The sequence below is a fragment of the Rhea americana genome, unplaced genomic scaffold (genome assembly GCF_003343005.1).
Source record: "Rhea americana isolate MKP2758 unplaced genomic scaffold, rheAme1 scaffold_158, whole genome shotgun sequence".
NCBI classification, from domain to species: domain Eukaryota; kingdom Metazoa; phylum Chordata; class Aves; order Rheiformes; family Rheidae; genus Rhea; species Rhea americana.
Genome location: NW_028185683.1, coordinates 718283 through 735866, shown reverse-complemented (window position 1 = coordinate 735866; position 17584 = coordinate 718283). Strand labels below are relative to the sequence as shown.

General features: G+C 37.9%; 1 long non-coding RNA gene across 2 annotated transcripts in view; it reads right to left on the bottom strand.

The window, feature by feature from the left end:
- Positions 1-3590: 3590 nt before the first annotated feature.
- LOC146598643 (uncharacterized) overlaps positions 3591-17584 on the bottom strand; it is a 48625-nt gene continuing 34631 nt past the window's right edge. The window contains exons 4-6 of one of the 2 annotated variants that reach the window (XR_014895230.1): positions 11452-11593; positions 5272-5431; positions 3591-4807 (exon numbers count right to left, since the gene is read on the bottom strand). This is a non-coding gene — a long non-coding RNA (uncharacterized LOC146598643). Of the gene's footprint in view, positions 4808-4987; positions 5432-11451; positions 11594-17584 lie in introns of those variants that run through there. The other variant, XR_014895229.1, reaches the window with a different exon arrangement.

Genomic DNA, 17584 nt, shown 5'->3' with positions numbered 1-17584 from the left:
CTGACTCACAATCTTGTTGCATTGGAGTTGTCAAGCTTGTGAATGGTAGCATTTAAAATTCCTCCTCACACCATATAAACGACAACAGTACACAAAGGATTACGGAGAATCAGGCCCTGCACAGAGCAGGTGGCAGCCATCCGGAGGCTAGAAGGAGACACTGCCATGCTTTCAAGCCCATTGGTGAAATGCACAGCTTTTTCAGCAAGCATGAGCTGAACAATAAAAAAATAAATAAATAAAATTAAAAAAAAGGGGGGGGGGAAGAATGCTAATCAAACATCTGGCTCAAACATGTCATTCACCACTCTGAATGCTATTGCACAAAGTGTTTGTATTCTGTTCCCACTGGGATGCCATGGTTAGCAGGCGAACTGAATGCTTAGCTTGCCTTGGTGTAAAGTTTTAAAGTCACATTTCATTACCTATAAAGTAAAGTGGCTGCACTAGCTGGTCTCATTAGCTTCAGTGGTGGTGAAACTGGCATTCAATACACAGGTAAATCGTATATTTTTGTTAGCAACAGCCATTGAGCTGAGTGGTAAGTGGACAGATCTGAGCTCACAAGCTATGAGGGTAAATTCAGAAGTTTCTCTTTGAAAGGAAACTCTTTGTGCTTAATTGATTTTGAGAAATATACCATTAAAATATTACTTTTTATAGGACTAGTGATCTGATTCAAAATGACTCATTCAGAGCTAGAACACTCTTGCTTATTCTTAATGTATATTAGTTGTTAGACATTTTCATTGTGAAYGGCTGTAGCCAATTTTTGACCCTAAGCTTTAGTCTTACTGTGACTTCTTCTGGGATGTTTTACTAAATACAAAATGGTGTCTATGTCATATGTTTCCTTCTTTCAGAGTGGCTGTTCAGAAGGTAGATTGAGACCACGAGCAGGAAAATCCAGAGAAGCCAGGGGTTCAAGGCTGAAAAGTAAAATTATATTGGGTACTGTATGTATTGTAGACCAAAGCAGARATGGCAACATCTTTATTGCTAGACATGCATATAGTAATACAAACAGTACGATAACTGTATCAGTGACCTGGAACAAGTGATGGAAGGTACTCTTATCAGGTYTACTAAGTTGTGGGGATAAACTGATAGGCCTGAGGGCCAAGCTGCCATCCAGAGGGCTCTGGGCAGTGGGAAGAAGGGGCCAACAGAGCTCCTGCAACGTCCAGGATGAACAAATGCCCACTCAGTCTCCAGAGAACAGCAATACAGTGGGAGGGAATATTGCCCTCTCCTTGCAATGTAGTACGGAGAACTGCACCCGGATTTGGGGTCCCACTACAGGAAAGACACCCACAACCAGGAGTGGAGGTCCCCGAGCCATMGGGGCTGAAGTCCTTGCTCTTCAAGGAGAGGCTGTGGGGCTGAGCTGGGTCAGCTGGAGCAAGGACAGCTTCAGGGCACCCTGCAGCAGCCCCCAGTATTGATGTAGAGAAGATTGGTGGACATTTCTTCATATTTGTATTACCACTGAAGAGGCCTCCACAGTTTATGTCTCTTTTATTCTCTGTCTCACTTCAAGTAATCCTGTCCAGACTAGTTGGAAATATGCATCGTGCTGCTTGAGAGTATATGGGCATGAGAGTGAACGTGGATGAGCAAGATCAGTTTTATTTTGAAGTAAAACCACCTTCCCTCAGTAACATGATTTACTTTGAACTTTGCAACATTACTGAGATTTGTTGCTACAGTTCTGCAACAAGTATATTGGAACAGAATGGCCAGGATTCCCAGGAAACCCCGAGAAATTCTGCATAGAAACTAACCATGCAATATGACCTTAAAAATTAAAGAAAAAGACTCGTCATTGGATTACATGGTCCTGCYCCACATCATACAATTTATGTGGACAGATTGCTATTTGGATGTTAAAGTCATTCCATTCTTAATTTAATACAGAGTGCTATAGTGAATCTGAAAGATGAACATGACCTATTTATTGTTTACTAGACCTCAGGTTCCTTTTTTTAAATACATGCTTTATTATGTTGCCTCCTGTCATCAACAAACATACAGAGAAGACATTCTTGAATGGATCATAGTATTATCAAAAGATCACAGTCATTCAGTGCACTAACAGACCTTGTTTGAATAGAGATGAGAATTAGAGGCATGAGTTGCTCCAACCATCTTCTTATTTGACCATATATTTATATAATTATAACTTGTTGTGCAATATGACCACAAAACAACCAACAAAGACAAGAAAAACAAACATCTAAACAAAGAATAGAGCCCAAAGAAGTGCTACATTATTTCAATGGCCACTCTTTTCTTCTTCTTCTTCTTTCTTTTTTTTTCTTTTTTTTTTTTTTTTTTTTTTTTTCCTGTACCCACTAATCTAAGCAAATAAGCCCTAACAAGCAATGCATTCTTGCCAATATCAAAGGCATGTCTTAGAGAATGAAAAAAGAGGAGCTCAGGAAAAGAAAAAAAATACACAGAAGGGAAGATTTGAGATCAAAGTGGCTTTGGTGGCTTTATGAGTTAAGAGGAAAAGATACCAAAACATCCCATTTTTTTCTGCCCAATTCATCAACAGCTTCTCTGAAACAGTATTGACATTGGAACTTGATTTTCAAAGAGCGCCAGTGCAAAGGAGTGAAGAACTCCATCCGTGTTGGTCCTTAATCCTTCAGTTCCTCAGAAACACGTTTTCTTTGTAAGAAAGTACAGGCTTCCATCCTAAATCATGGTTGCTGGGGCATGCCTTTTTTTTTTTTTTTTTTTTTTTCCCCATCTTAGTAGAAGGCTCGATTGAAGCTGGAGAAGAAGATTATTTAAAAACAACACTTAGTCTCTTGGCATTTCATCTGACACTGTGTTGAGAATAGAATTACATTCTGTTTCTGTCTCCATTCTTCCCTGAGGGCAGATGGTTTTTCATGGTACAGTACAAACAAATAAAAGAAAACAAAACAGAAATATAAAAGAAAAAAATATTCTTTATCCTGAAATTGTTGTGCAAGTTTGTTGAAAAGATAGGTAAGCCAAAACAAGCAGCATTTTGTCATACAACTAGTGAGAAGATAGTGATGAAGATATTTTGGATTTCTACTTGAAGTAAGCTTCATTTGCTCAATCCAGAATCTATTCAATTTCAAATCAGTGCAAATATAGCTAGAAAAATATATTTGCTTAGAATTCATTATATCATTAGCTGTAACATATTTAGTTCTTTTCACTCCATCACAGCATTTCTCATTCTCTTTTATCAAAACTGTCTCTGAATATTGTAACACCAAATATGTCATAATATGAACAGACTGTTCATCATACAGATGAAATCTACCTCTGCAATATATATATAATATATATGTATAGTGTGTGTGTATGTGTATATCTATATGTAAAAATAAACCCTTAGAATAGCTTTAAAAGGGAGGTAAGAAAAAAATGAAAAATATGAGAAAGAAAAAAAGAGAACACAAAAATATTTTTAAAATAAATTTTAATTAAAATGTAAAAGGATATTTTTTAGTTCAATTCATAATTATCTATTAAGACTCATTGACCCTAGATCTCACTGCAGCAAAAGCTTTAGCAGAATCTGGATTACAGCAACATGCTTTCATAAGGAACATAAAATACTTAGATATGAAAAAAATACTTAAAAATAATAAATACTTGGTGACTGGATGGTCTATCATACTACAGATTATATGCCAGCTACTATGAGCAAGGAAAAAAAAATGTTTTACAGTTGTTGAGGTCTTGAAGGGGCAAGTTGTCAGGGATGAGCAGAAAGGGAGCTCCACCTTTCTCTGATGCAAATATTATTGGCCTTGGATACAAACAAGTTCYGGTAAAAATGTGTCTTGGGTCTGATCCGACAGGAAGTTCTTGTGTTTAAGATTTCTGCATACAAGCTAGCATCACAGCCATCTCCCAAACACTCTGGAGGCAGATTCCACTATTGCTTGCTATGGTAATACTTTCTTTCCTCTTTTTTTTTTTTTTTTTTTTTTTTTTTTTTTTTTTAAAATATAAAGTGTTTTGCCTGTGTTCTCCAGATTTCCTTGTTTGAAGCTTCTGAGTTATTTTACATCTGTTTTAGCACTCTTATTTTAATTTGTGTCATGGCTTTTGTTGGATTTAACAATATAGCTGAGTTGGCTTGAATAACCCTCTGCCTCATGATAGCATAATTGTTTCTAACTTTAATCCTTTAAATTGTGTTATTTTTCATATACAAAAACAGCTTAGTTTGATAATTATGCTTTTAATTGTAGTATCATTATTTTAAAAAAATAAGCCTTAGCAAAAAAGAAAAAAAAAAAGTGCTTTGAAAATACTATTCCCGCCCCAATGAGAGCACACATTTTCACATATTTAGTACTAATAACTTAAAAGTAAGGTCTTGCYTATGCTTTATGCTTGCTGCTTTCGTGAGACTAATATCATGACAGAGACATAGCTACATCTCTATTAGGCTGACACCAGAATGTCTGCACAGGAAAATCAACATACTCCTCTCCTTCGTAAGGGTGAGCAAATACTAGAGCATGTGGGTGGTTCGTTCCCTGGCAGTGGCCAGCAGCTAGTTTTCAGAAGGGCTGTGCATCCAATGTTTATAAAGGCACCCCTCTTACAATGTAAATTGTATAATGTAAAACTTTACAGAAAGTTAAATATCTGCACCAAATGAGAAGGACTGGCAGAGGACAACCTCACAGCAAACTGCACCCACAACTTCTCCTAGGTGAGTTTGGGAAGCTGGTTAAATGCACTGCCCAAAGGCACATTTTTCTTCCTTGATTTTATGAGGCCTGGACTGCATCTCTSTGGACTGGAAAGAAAGGAATGAAAAGTTCATTCTTGGGATATTCATCTCAAGCAAAAATACTGAAAAAAATACCCCTTTTTTCCCTCCCTCTGGAAATTTTGATTAAAAACTCCCTCTGATAGTCATAAGTATTACCAGAATTTATATTTTTAGTAACTTTCAAAGAAATAAAGTGATAAAAAGTTATTTTCTGTGTCTCATATCTGAGACATAGCCATTTATTCATTTATTCATTTATTCAAAAAGAAGAAAGAGAACAATACCACCTCCCCAGCCCACTGTTCAGTTGGGTACGCTGTGTTTTAACAACAGCCCCACGCCTAGGTTGAATAGCTGGATGTTAAAATAATGATTTTGACTTTTATTCGTTATTTTCCTGGAATTTCGGTGTTGAAGCAAAAACACAGAGAGGCCAGCACTGGCAGTGAGCGAGGGGGTTTCAGAGCCGCGGAGACTCTCTGACTCACTCCGGTCCCAGGGTGACCTCCAGCTTCGAGCAGGAGCGTGGTCCGCGCTCTCCCAGGGTCTGGGCATCGGGACCGGAGGAGGGAAGCAAAACACAAAGTCTTTCTCCGAAGTGAAGTGACGCCAGGCTCCCCTGCTGCAGCCTTTGGGGAGCTGGGGGAGCTGAGAAGAAAAGAAGACCACACAAACTGAGAAGTCATTTCCTAACTTCGAAGGAGGACATTTGGAAAACAGGAGAGCTCAGAGGAGGGCACTGTGGCATTTGCTGCTGGAAAATTACAGATCAAGGGCCTTTAATCAGGTCCCTCGCTTTTGCCACTTCCATTGAGCAGCAGGAACTGGATCTGTTGCCAGGCTGGCAAGATCTGTCATTTTCTGGGAAATCCAGGGAGCAGAAAATGAGTTTTATTCAACGCCTTCAGGACGCAGAGCAGCACTCCTGTTGGCAGCAGTGCCACACATGCGGTCGCCAGATGCCACACGGCAACGCGCTGAGCCTGGTGGAGAAGCAGATGTCAGCCACGAGGGCCACGACCACAGACACAAATCCTCTTCTTCCCGCTGTGATTAATGGTCGGACTATAAATACGAATGCATGACTGATAAAACTGTGGTCATATTAGTCACACGCCGGAGCTAAAAATACCTGACTTCTAGCTTGCTGGTGATAAAAGAGCAACAGCACATTAGAGCTCAGAGGGATCACTGTTCTCAGATGCCAAAGCCTGGCCTGCTTGCCTGGAAATCACTTTTGTAGACAAGTCTTAGGAAACGAAGGGGATTTAATAGTCTGGAAATCCCAGCTGGGCGTGCAGCTAGAAATTAAGTTAGTTAAGTTAAGCTATTTCCTCACCTCAAAAAAGAGAAAACATGATTTCTCAYCGAGCAGGGCCATGGGATATATTTCTGGCTTGAATCAAAGGTTGGGTCCAATCTCTACTAGAAAAAATACTGCTCTGTTTTTAATGTACATATCACCATTAGATATATGAAATACTCTTATGAAGTAATACATATACTGACTTTTGCTAGTTAGATTGTGAATATCAAGACACATAAATGCATACATACATGCAGTTATATATGTTACTATCAGTCAGTTGTCCTTTGGGCTCTCTTAATCATTTCTATTTCTGTTGGAGCTTTTCTTTTTGTTTTTTTTTCCCCTGGTTATTTTCATTACAGCAAAAACGATAGGATGCTATCCTCATTCTCTGGCATGGTGGTCTTTGGAGAGTGATTAATCTCAGCAAGTGTTTAGCCAGTTAACAAGAAACCACTACCAGCTGTTGAAGAAGAGAGCTGTATCCAAAAAGCTCCAGCCAATGCCAGAATAGGGTACTGGGCCAAGGCAAACAGAAAAACAGGAGAATTCTGGATGTTTTCCATCTCTGTTGTACAGAACAAATATTGGTCATCATACAGATTCTCATATAGATTTTCTGAAAAATATCTGTATACCTGGGAGCAGAGTAATACTCATTTTCTATTATTATTATTATGCAATCTCCTGTCAAGCATATCCATAACTACAAAGACATTGTAAATACTCAGGCTGTTTTTCATCCATCATCATTTCTTCCTTTCCCTCCCTTTCACTCCCCTCCCTTTTCCTCCTCTTCTCTTCTCTCCTCTTCTCTTCCCTCTACTCCTCCTCTTTTCTCCCCTTCACTCTTTTGCTCTTTCTTTCTTTCTTTTAGAAATAAGCCTTTTTCAATTTATCTTTTCTAAAAGGTAAAATATTTTTGCACTTGAGTACAGTTCCGAGCAATATCTCCATAATAAGGAAAAGATGAAGAATTTCATGAATCAGAGCACATATTAAAACTTCTTTTTCTTTATCCAAGAAATAAACAAAAATGAAGGAAAAGTGTATGCAATTGCATACACTTTTTTGATAGAAATTCAGTTTTACCAGGAGTACTGTATTTAATAATACCACTGCTAAGCATCAGAAAAACAGGAAACCAGCCTCTCAATGATTGAAAAATATATTATTTGGAATATGCACCTTAAATTCTTGACGGTTATTTTCAGTATTATTTCCATAATGTTATGTTGAAAAAACAACCAAAAAAAAAACTCTTTAGTTTATTTGAAAGCTGGAAGTCCAAAATTTGGTGATGGACTCCAAGATTTGTTCTTTTGGAAGGACATTGAATTTTATGAGAATTGTGATAATTGTTTTTTGTCTTTCCAAAACATTTTTATTGTTGAATGCCTTCTAATGATGGGGACTATCTCATAAAATATTTGAAGTTGCAATTTTCTGTCTCTTAATGTCCTAAAACTTCTTTCGATGAAATGGAATACAGATTTCTGTGGAACTGGTCAAAATATCTGAAAATTAGAAATGAAATCATATCCAATAAATTCTATTTCTTTCAACTCATTACAAGGAGAGAAGCAGATAATTAACTCTGAGGCAGATGTTTGCACTGTACCCATCTAAACAAGGTTTCAGATAATCTCATTCTTTTATATAACTGGTCTTCCAAACAGAAATAATCATCTACTGATAGCAAATGATCATTTACACTAGCACAGACAGCCTCCTCTATGCTGTGTTGGCTTTATCTTTTTGAAACTTTTGCATAATTAATGGGTATGTTTAAAGTAATCTCAAATTTCTCTTCAACAGTTTCTAGTGTCCATTGTGTGCCCAGAGGAAGAGCAGACAAGAGCTGAGGACTATGCTGTGGCTTTAAAAGTCTGACAAGATGACCYGCTTAAGGACAACTCCGAATATGTTTTTTATGAAGTCAGTTAGAAGCTGCCAAACTGAAGGCTTATGTGACTTGAGGTTAMCAAAGCTGAGTGCTTTGTGCTTTAAAAAAACAGTCATCATGCACCAAATTATGTTTAAAGTAAAAGAATATTTGTGCTGTCCTTTGATATAAAATTATGCAATGCAGTCTCCCCAGTGCAATCCCCAAATCCCCTTTTCTCTCTGTAAATCAAAAATAAATAAATAACATATCAAGCATCTACAATACTCTCTGAATTAAAGCTTTGATCTAATTGTTTGTTTCCAAGTTTCACTTAGGCTGACTTACACTTGAAGCGGGCTATTGCTGCTAGCGGCTTTTGTAAAGCTTGTTATTTATTTCTTAAGGCTGGTGAGGAGAAAAGGGAAAACAAGACACAGTCAGAACTTTATTTTGATGTCAGTAGGGCCTTGTTGGAAGACTATTCAATATTCTTGGATAACATCTGGACCAAGGTTTCTAAAGATCCTGCTTGATAAGCACCAGAAATATCTGGGCTTTTGCTCCCCACCCCCYCTTTTTTTTTCCTTGTGCATATTTTCATCCAAAAACATCCATTGTGTGTTACACGCATCCTAAATCCAAGATTTTAAACTGAGAGGTTCTTCAGATTACTCAGCCAGGAACACTGCATTAAGCCAAACTCAGTAACCAACCAGTCTCTACCAAAATGTCGCTCACAACTACATTTGCTTCTAGACTCATAGACTAGAGTTAGTTTCCTTCACATGTTGAGAGACTTTTGCTCAGGCATCATAAATTTTATCTTTCCTCATTAGGCAAGAAGAAAGGAAATTACTGAATTTTATTTCTATTGTTAAAATAGTTTGTGTATATTTAGACACATACAAATATCAATACAAATATAATTATGTTATGAGATAGCTGTATGGATATGCAGGTACAAATACTGACAGTTTGTAATAAGATAGAGAGGTAGATAGACAGACCAAATAGAGACTTTTTTGTTTTGTTTTGTTTTTTTGTTCCCCAAAACACTTCTAATCAAGTAAATAAGCAGGGAAATCACTTGTTTTATTCCTTAGTGATTTTTTTTCTTTCTTCTTCTCCCAGGGAGCTCAAAATTGGACACAGTACTGTGGCTGTGGCCTCACTAGGGCTGAGTAGAAGGCAAGAMGCAGCTGCATTGAGCTGCTGGTAGTGCTCTTGCTCATGCACCCCTGTTTGTCTTTCTTGGGCACCAGGGCAATTTGCTGGCTCATGAACAAGTGGTGGCCCATCAGAACCCCYATCTCCTTTCCATCAGCTCTGCTTCCCAGCAGCTCAGCCCCCAGCCTGTACTTGCACACAGGCTTATTCTTCCTTATGTGCAGGATCCTACACTTCCCTTTATTAAACTTCACGAGGTTTCTCTCAGCCTTTCTCTCCAGTTTGTCGAGGACCCTCTGAACTGAAGCACAATCCTCCAGTGTATCATCCACCCTCACAGTTTTGTATCTTCTGCAAAACTGCTGAGGGTGCAAATTGCCCCATCATACAGGTCATTAATGTCAAAATTAAACAGAAAGGTATCCAGCACTGAGAATCACAGAATAACTGAGATTGGAAAGGACACTGGAAATCACCTGGAAAACAGGGTCAGTTAGAGCAGGTTGTTTGGGACTTTGTCCAGTCAAGTTCTGAATATCTCCAAGGATGAATACTAAAAAGCTCTCTAGGTTCTGGGGGTTCAATCGCTAACAGGATAAGGAAAAAAAATGCTTTTCTTATGTTTCAGTGGAATTTCCTGTATTTCAGTTTCTACTCATTGTTTCTTGTCAATTCACTGGCTAGCAGTGAGAAGTATATGGCTCCATCTTCCTTATTCTGAGTCCTTGTCAGATATTTGTTTATACTGATAAGATCTCCCTCAGCTTTTTCTTCTCCAGACTGTATGCCCCCAGCTCTTCCAGGCTCTGCTCATATGAGAGCTGCTCCAGTACGTCCATGTTAAAATCTTCATAGATGTAGAATGTATGCACTTTTTTATTGATCATAATAGTAATACAGATTTTAATATGAATTCTGGTGTCTTCATCAGGACAACTGTTTCTGCAGCCAAATCTATTCAAGAGCAGCAGCTTTATTTTCTGAAATTCACGCTTCAGTAATACTTCCTGTGATGGTCATGTGTCACCTGATCATATCTCCAGATGTAGCTAATGTCAACGCAACCAGCAAGCATTACAGTGAAAACAGCAATGCCTCTTTCCCTACCTTTTTTTTTTTTTTCCCCTGTAATACCTTTCATGGCCCCTGTGCAGGGCCACCATGACATTGTCAAGGGATCTTAGAGATCCAGTAAGTTCACAAATGAGGATAATCCAATAAATAAATAAATTAGAAAGAAAGAATAACTGGGAGTCGGAAGGTTTATAATCTGATTATTGAACTTTGATTCGTTCAGCTGTATGATCAAATGTATTTGGGTGTTATGTTAATGTAATAAGGAAGAGCAAATATTATTACGCCCTACATTACTATCACGCAGTAGCAAATTCTGTCCACAGATGTCACTTCAAAAAAGTATTCTGACCTGTACTTACACACTGATTCTAACAAACAAAACATTTAAGCATGGTCTTAATTAAGAAACTGATTATTTCCCACTACATTCAATGCCACTAATTCCTACTCAAAGCCAAGCCCCTTGATAAATAAGGACGTCTGTCAGAACTAGATCTGCAAGAGCTACAAAMACACTTGGTGGCAAAAGTGTGACCTGAATTACTGTAATGTCATTGCCCCTCCACTTCCTTGTTTTTATTTCCTTCCCATGGAAACCAACATGTAGGGCGSAAGAGTGGGGCAGGTGTTTGCCCACCTCCTCCCGCTCCAGGGTGTGGCCAAGGCCTGTGCCCCTGCAGCAGCTTGGAAGTGTGCCTGGAGTCATCATCGAGACCCAGCCAACCACGGCGGCGTAAATCCGGAGCCGCCTCTGGGGTTTCCTCCACGAAAGCTGACAGCAGTCTGGTGCACCCCATACAAAGACCAACTCTGTATGCCACACATCGTAGTCACATCCCCCAGTATGGAAACTGCATATATGTGCCTTCTGCACGAAAGTTAGGAGTTGTGTTTTCAGGTGAAAATGTCAGACTCCTAAACTTAAATGCCAGCTATGAGGCTTGATCCCCTTTCAACGCATTTGAAGTTCAGGCAAGCTTTTGGAGCCTGCCTGCATATTTCTTTTTGAAGCACAAGGAAGGGGCACACACTGGTGTCCTGAAAGAAAGATTGAGTAACACRAGGAAAGAAAATAAAGTTATTAAAATCAGACCATGCTTTTTAATGCGTTGTAGAAAACTATTTTTCTCAAAACTGAAAACAGAACACTCCCACAACCCATAAGGATTCAACACATTTTTTTCACACCATGTCAAACATTAGATGAGAGGCAGATGACTTAATTACCTTCTCTAATCCTCTCTTAAAATCAGAATCAGCAAGAACAGCACAACCTCTTGGCTTTTATTTCCAGACATGTGTTGTTGTTTTCTTTAGACTGCTAAAGATGGTTGTACAACATCGTACAACATTGTACAAGACAACCCACCTAGAAGGAGAGGAAACAAAAATGTAAGTGTCCTTTTGATGCACAGATCTAGCAGAATGCAGTCTGACCTCTAGAGATTTATCTTGCAAGGGCTGTTATCAGCAGCAATAATTCCCCCTCTCTGATCAAAGAGAGGCAGCTGAGCCAGGTACAAATGTCCTAAGTCGCTCAGTTCTAGCAGAGAAGTCAGTACACAGAGAACTCAGAGGGGACTGGGTCCCCTCTCAGCTGGGATTTTATTTCAACAGGGAGAAATCTTGGCTACTGTGAGTTTTATGTCAAAAATACCACTGGACATAATAGTATCAGAGCTACACCATAAGGTTCAAGTGGGTGGGTCAGAAATCTTAAAAAGCAGTTTATTAAGTTTCAAGTATGCCCTGGCCCTGTCCAGCCTGTCACATAGTATTTAAATATCCATTCTTCTGTGAAGACTAGCTTATAGAAAACTAAGCTGAACATGATTAAAAAAAAAGATAAATCATTGGCTTAAAAAAAATAACAGATTCAGAAATATTTTCTAGGACTTCTTGAGTTGGAGCAAATATTGTAGATTTCTTGAAAGTCTATTTTAATTCCTAGTGATTTGTGTACCTTAACAAAACCCCAGCACTTCCATTTCTGTCTGGCACTGTTAAATCACAGAAGCTGCCCGTTTCTGACTAGGATGAGGCAGCTTTAATCCCACAATACCCTCCTCCTCTGTTAGTACATTGACTTTCCAGTGAGGCCACTTAAAAACATAGAAACCTCTTGGAGGCTGCTGCTGCCATGAGAAAAGGTACCACTTTCAGAACAAAACTTATTGAATGTGTAACACAACAGTGGTATCATAGAGGTCTAAGAATAAAACATGAAAAAGAAACCGTAACAAGGTAAGCATTAGCAACAGTTAAAGCATACTCTATGACTTGATATTTTTCATACCTAATTGTTCTCTCCTTGAAATATTTTATGAATTTGGACATTTTCAACAAGTTATTAAGCTCTTCTGAGTTATTAGCACCTCTAAAAGAATTTTATGACTTCAGCTACACAGTATTTCTTCTCTCCATGGCAACAAAACTTTATTATAACAATACTGTTAAAAAGTGCTGTATTTGTTTCCTCTGTATGTCTTAGCAAAAGACATTAATGAGAAAGCATCATGTTGGAATGGTGATTTTATTGTAAATCATTTCATAATCATTTCCTTTGAAACTCTAGACTCATTCTGCTTTCAATAAACTTTACAAGAAATTTCACATCACAGAAAAGGCAATAATTAAGTGCACTGTACATATATGAATCATAAAAAAGAGGATTATATGATATAAAACGCTTAYGAAAGAGTATTTTATATTTTAGAGTTGATATTTGTTTTCTAATAAAAAATCATATGAATGAAACATAGCTTTAGTCAAAAGGCTCTGGATTAGGTTTTCCATATATAATCTGCTACAGTAGTACCAAAATCAGTCAGCTATGTTGATATCCGGTTGATGACAACCTGTAGTTTTTCCTGTAGATCTGTCTTTCCGAAAATTTTTCAAATGTGTCTTACATATGAGTATTAGTAAAGGCAATCACTCTCTCTGTATTTGCACAGCACTGCAAAAAAAGATACAGTTGTGACTTACTAGTAAATAATAGGAATGCAAAGGTATTAATTATTTTAAATAACATTGTTTAGTGCTTTGAAAAACTGTAGATTTATAGTGGCATTTATTTTATACACTGAATTAAGCTCCTGCACAAACATCGTATGTTTTCTATGGATAAACTTTGTTATTCAAAAATGCCAAATTCTCAGTTATCATGAGCCAATAAAGTACCAGGCTTCAGACTGTGCTCTAAGCACTTCATTCTTCTCGTGGCTTGCCTGTTGCAGAGGCTCACGGCATTTTCCTTCTCTCTAATTGACTCTCTGTTCAGATTCACAGCTTGCTTTCATGCCAGCTCCAAATACCCCAGGGACTAGGTCCTCAAGCGAATACATAGTTAAATAAGTGGCACACTGTTTTGCTCTCCTTGCAGAAGAAATCATTGTTGGTATGAGCATGAACAGAGGGCAAAGACAAGGAGGCATAGAGTTAAGTATTTCAAAAGTTTCTGCCTCTCACAAAAAATCAAGAGAGCTGAGAAGACTTTTTTCCTGTGCTTTTCCAACAGTTTAAAATATGCTCCAAGAAAAAATGCTGATTTTCATTTTTTGACATTTCTTTCTGTTACTGTAACACTTTTTTCTAACATTAGTCTTCAATATTCTACAGTTTAACTCTGCAATGATCTTTTTAGCCTCATTTTTTTTCATGTGTGTTTTAAACATGTATGTTAGTCTTCTTGTGTCCTAACACGATCATGTATATGGTTTAGGTGAGTTTTGGAACGGTAAAGGTCAGAACTTTTCAGAAATCAGACCTTAGAAATCATTTAGCGACCACGTAAAGGTAATCATTAATTCTTTAAAAAAAAGTGTAATCTAAGTCTAGCCATCACTGCTGAAGATCTATAGATTCTTTCCTTGTCTGTGTAACTGCTTTGTCTTGTGGACATAGAAGCAAGAACAAGAATTAATGACAAAGGAAATATGGAAGAAAAAAACATTATGAAAGTAAAATATCAATAGCCCTTGATGAATGTGTAATATGAGTGATCTACTTGGATATCCAGGAGAAAAAAAAAAAAAAAATCTTGAATCATTCATTATCCTTTTTCTAAGAAAGACAAACTCCCTTGACAGAGATATAAAACACACATTAACTTACTCCACATTTATAGCTATTGCCTACATCACATATTTTAATGGCTTAAGAAGCCAATTTATATTGCAAAAACTACACTCTGTAGAACACTTTCTATGTAGTCTTGAGACATCATACTTGAAGATGTGGTAAGGTCAAGACAATTCAGATGACAGCATGAAACTAAAGGGTCCCATATGTATCTTTATGTCTCTATGTTATCTAAATTTACAGCAGGTAAATTGCTTCTGTATGCAGCAGTATGTCTGTGCTTAGATCTACCTAGATTTTGCAATGCTACTTAGATTAAAAATCATTTCTCTTACCCTGCCTGCAGGACTGTGTAGGTTGCACCCTCTCCTATCTCATGTGTTGATCTCTCTAAGTGTCAGGCCCAGAATCCACTAACACTAGCATTTCTCTCCAAGATCTCAGAGGTTAGAGTTTAAATTAGAAAATGGGAAACTCAGATTCAGTTTGCTCCACTGCTTGAATCAATTTAAGTTTGTATCTTCTAGCCACTGAGAAACTAAGCAAAGYTGGATAGTAGCATTTGCTTCTACTTCTCTGGACACGTTTTACAATGAAGACACATAGGTCACTCCTAAATTTAACTGAAGCCTCCATGAGTGTCTCAAATCTTATTCACGTCTCTTAAGTTTAAGCTGGGTTCCAGCCAAGTCTCCAGTTTCGTACAGGTATTCTTGGGTACCCACATCTTCTCACAAAAAGGCTAGCATAGCGCCAAACTAGCTCAGAGCTAAAGCCTTCATCTGGAGGAGCAGACAAAGAAAATTTCAGTCTAGCCGTGGAGACTTTCTGCAAATCCMGCCTCAGAAGGTATTTGCACATGAACTGCCCTGCCTTTCCTGCAGCCTTCTGTCACAGCTGTGGCCTACGCRCGCAGCCTTGCTAAAGGACGCTTCCCTTCCCTCGCAGAGCATGACAGAGAGAGTCACACAGACTTAGTGATTGGTGCCTAATATACAGCACTGGTGTGCTAATATACTGGTGTGAATTAAAGCTAAGCATGCAAAAGCTGTTACTCTGTTTGGTTTGTAAAGTTGATTGTCCTCATAAAACAATGCAATCATTTTCTCTTGCTATGGTAACACATCAGCATTGTGATTATGGCTGTTAAGTGACACGTAAAGCTTTGAAAGGCATTGCGTAGGGACATCTGCAGCAGAGAGAAAATAAGACCATTCCAGAAACAACGTCTGTGTTCAGGCTCCTTAGGAGATGATGCCTGTAGTAAGCAGAAGGGTTTAACTAGTTTTACCAGYGCAGGAAACCGTACACATGGAAACCCACAGTAATTCTTGCTTCTGTTTTGCTTAGTAGTTCCACAGCTGTTTGCAGAATCCACTTACATTTTCTGTCAACAGAAATAAATGTAACAACCATCACAGAAATTCCCTGGGGCTCCTTGCATGCACAATCTGTAACTGTTTGTATGCACATCTGTAACACATGWAACCTAAAGGAGCACTTAGTATTTAAATGAAAATCAGGGTCCTTCATAAGACAGAGAGTGGGCGTAGAACACCCTTCTGCAACAGTAAGGGAGCAAACCTCAGAAAATCTTGCAGCTGTAAGATTTCATCACAGTGGAAAGGAAGAAGGAGAAGAGGAAGTAAAAGGAGAAAGAAAAGACATACAAATATTACTTGATCTTTATAAACAATTTTACTGCAATATGTGTAATGCTACATTGTGATAAAGCAGGTTTATCGACCTTAATATGAAGCGATTACATCATCCACTTATGGTGCAACCTTCTCAAACTGATGATAATAAATGCTTCACAGCACAAGACCATCATCACAATCTTGCATTTCATCCAGACACRCTTACACGTGTATCACTTATTTCTAAGACTAAAAAGTACACTTCATTGGAAAAGTTTATAATTCGCATATTTTTGAAAGACATCTGTTGTCAGCCAGACCACTGCATCACCTTGATGAAATACAATAAATCTCTCAAGTAAGAAAAAAGAGTCCTCTGCTTTCAGACATCACAAATTATAACARCAGAAGTGATCATTGCAGGCACTTACTTCAACCTCCCGCATAACACAGGCCATAGGATATTACCCAATAATCCTTTCACTTTCTTAGCTTCAAATTCTTAGCTTCAAAAGTAAACCAAACCAAACCAAACCAAAATAAAACTAGTSGTTTATTTCCTATCATTATCAGGTATCTTCCACTAAAAGAGACTCTCGGACAGAGAGTGACAGGCGTACTTGCATTAGGTGAATAGCCAGGTACAAATTTTAGGCAGAAGGAAAGAAAAGCTAAATGCCTGTGAGCATGAAGCTCTGCAGTTTGGCAATACACTGTTCTGAGCCACATTTCAATCAAACSAACCAATTTTGGTTAGCAGGTACATGACATTCACTCCAATACCCCTTACAACACCTCTGGTGGTTTAGAAGTCTCTCAGCAGCTGACTCTGCATCAAAGGACTCCGAGTCTTGAACTGCTCACATGAGATYTGTCTCACTTCTTATTGAAGGAAATGCTGATTTTCCCTTTGTGTCTGCTTGCAGTGAGAAACATCACAAGAGGGAACGCAACTGCAGACTACAGAGCTTCCAAATTCTGGTCCTTTTCCTAGTCASCTCCTTTGAAGAGTTATTAGGATATATGACAGCGCCTCATCACCACAACGCTGTTTACAACAGTTAGTGTAAAACCTGTCTGTATTTTATTGATAGGTARTGGAATCTGAATAGTTAGATGAAATTAACTTTTTCAGAAAATATCTTCTGTCAGCTATGCCCATACTCCTCAAGACACTCTGTGTTAACAAACATGCAGTGAAAAAAATGGTAGAAGACTAGAGAAGTAAATGAGTCTGAGAAAAATCATACTTTAGGTGCAACTTTTATATTATAAAAGCAGCAGCTCTGTACTCTAAGCTAAAAATAAATAATAAAGAGTAGATATGATTGAGGTCTATAATATCAATTCTAAGGTGCAGTGACCCCATTCTCCTTCAGTTTCTCTTGCTATGAAACAAGAGGATACCAAATTAAACCCACATGTATTAGTCTCAAAACAAATGGAGGAAACTTGTTTATTATTTCACATACACTGTGAAACTCCTTGCTGCAGGATGCTGATGATGACAAAAGGTCTCACAGATTAAATAAAAATAAAAATAAAAGAAGAAAAGAAAAGAAAAGAAAAGAAAAGAAAAGAAAAGAAAAGAAAAGAAAAGAAAAGAAAAGAAAAGAAAAGAAAAGAAAAGAAAAGAA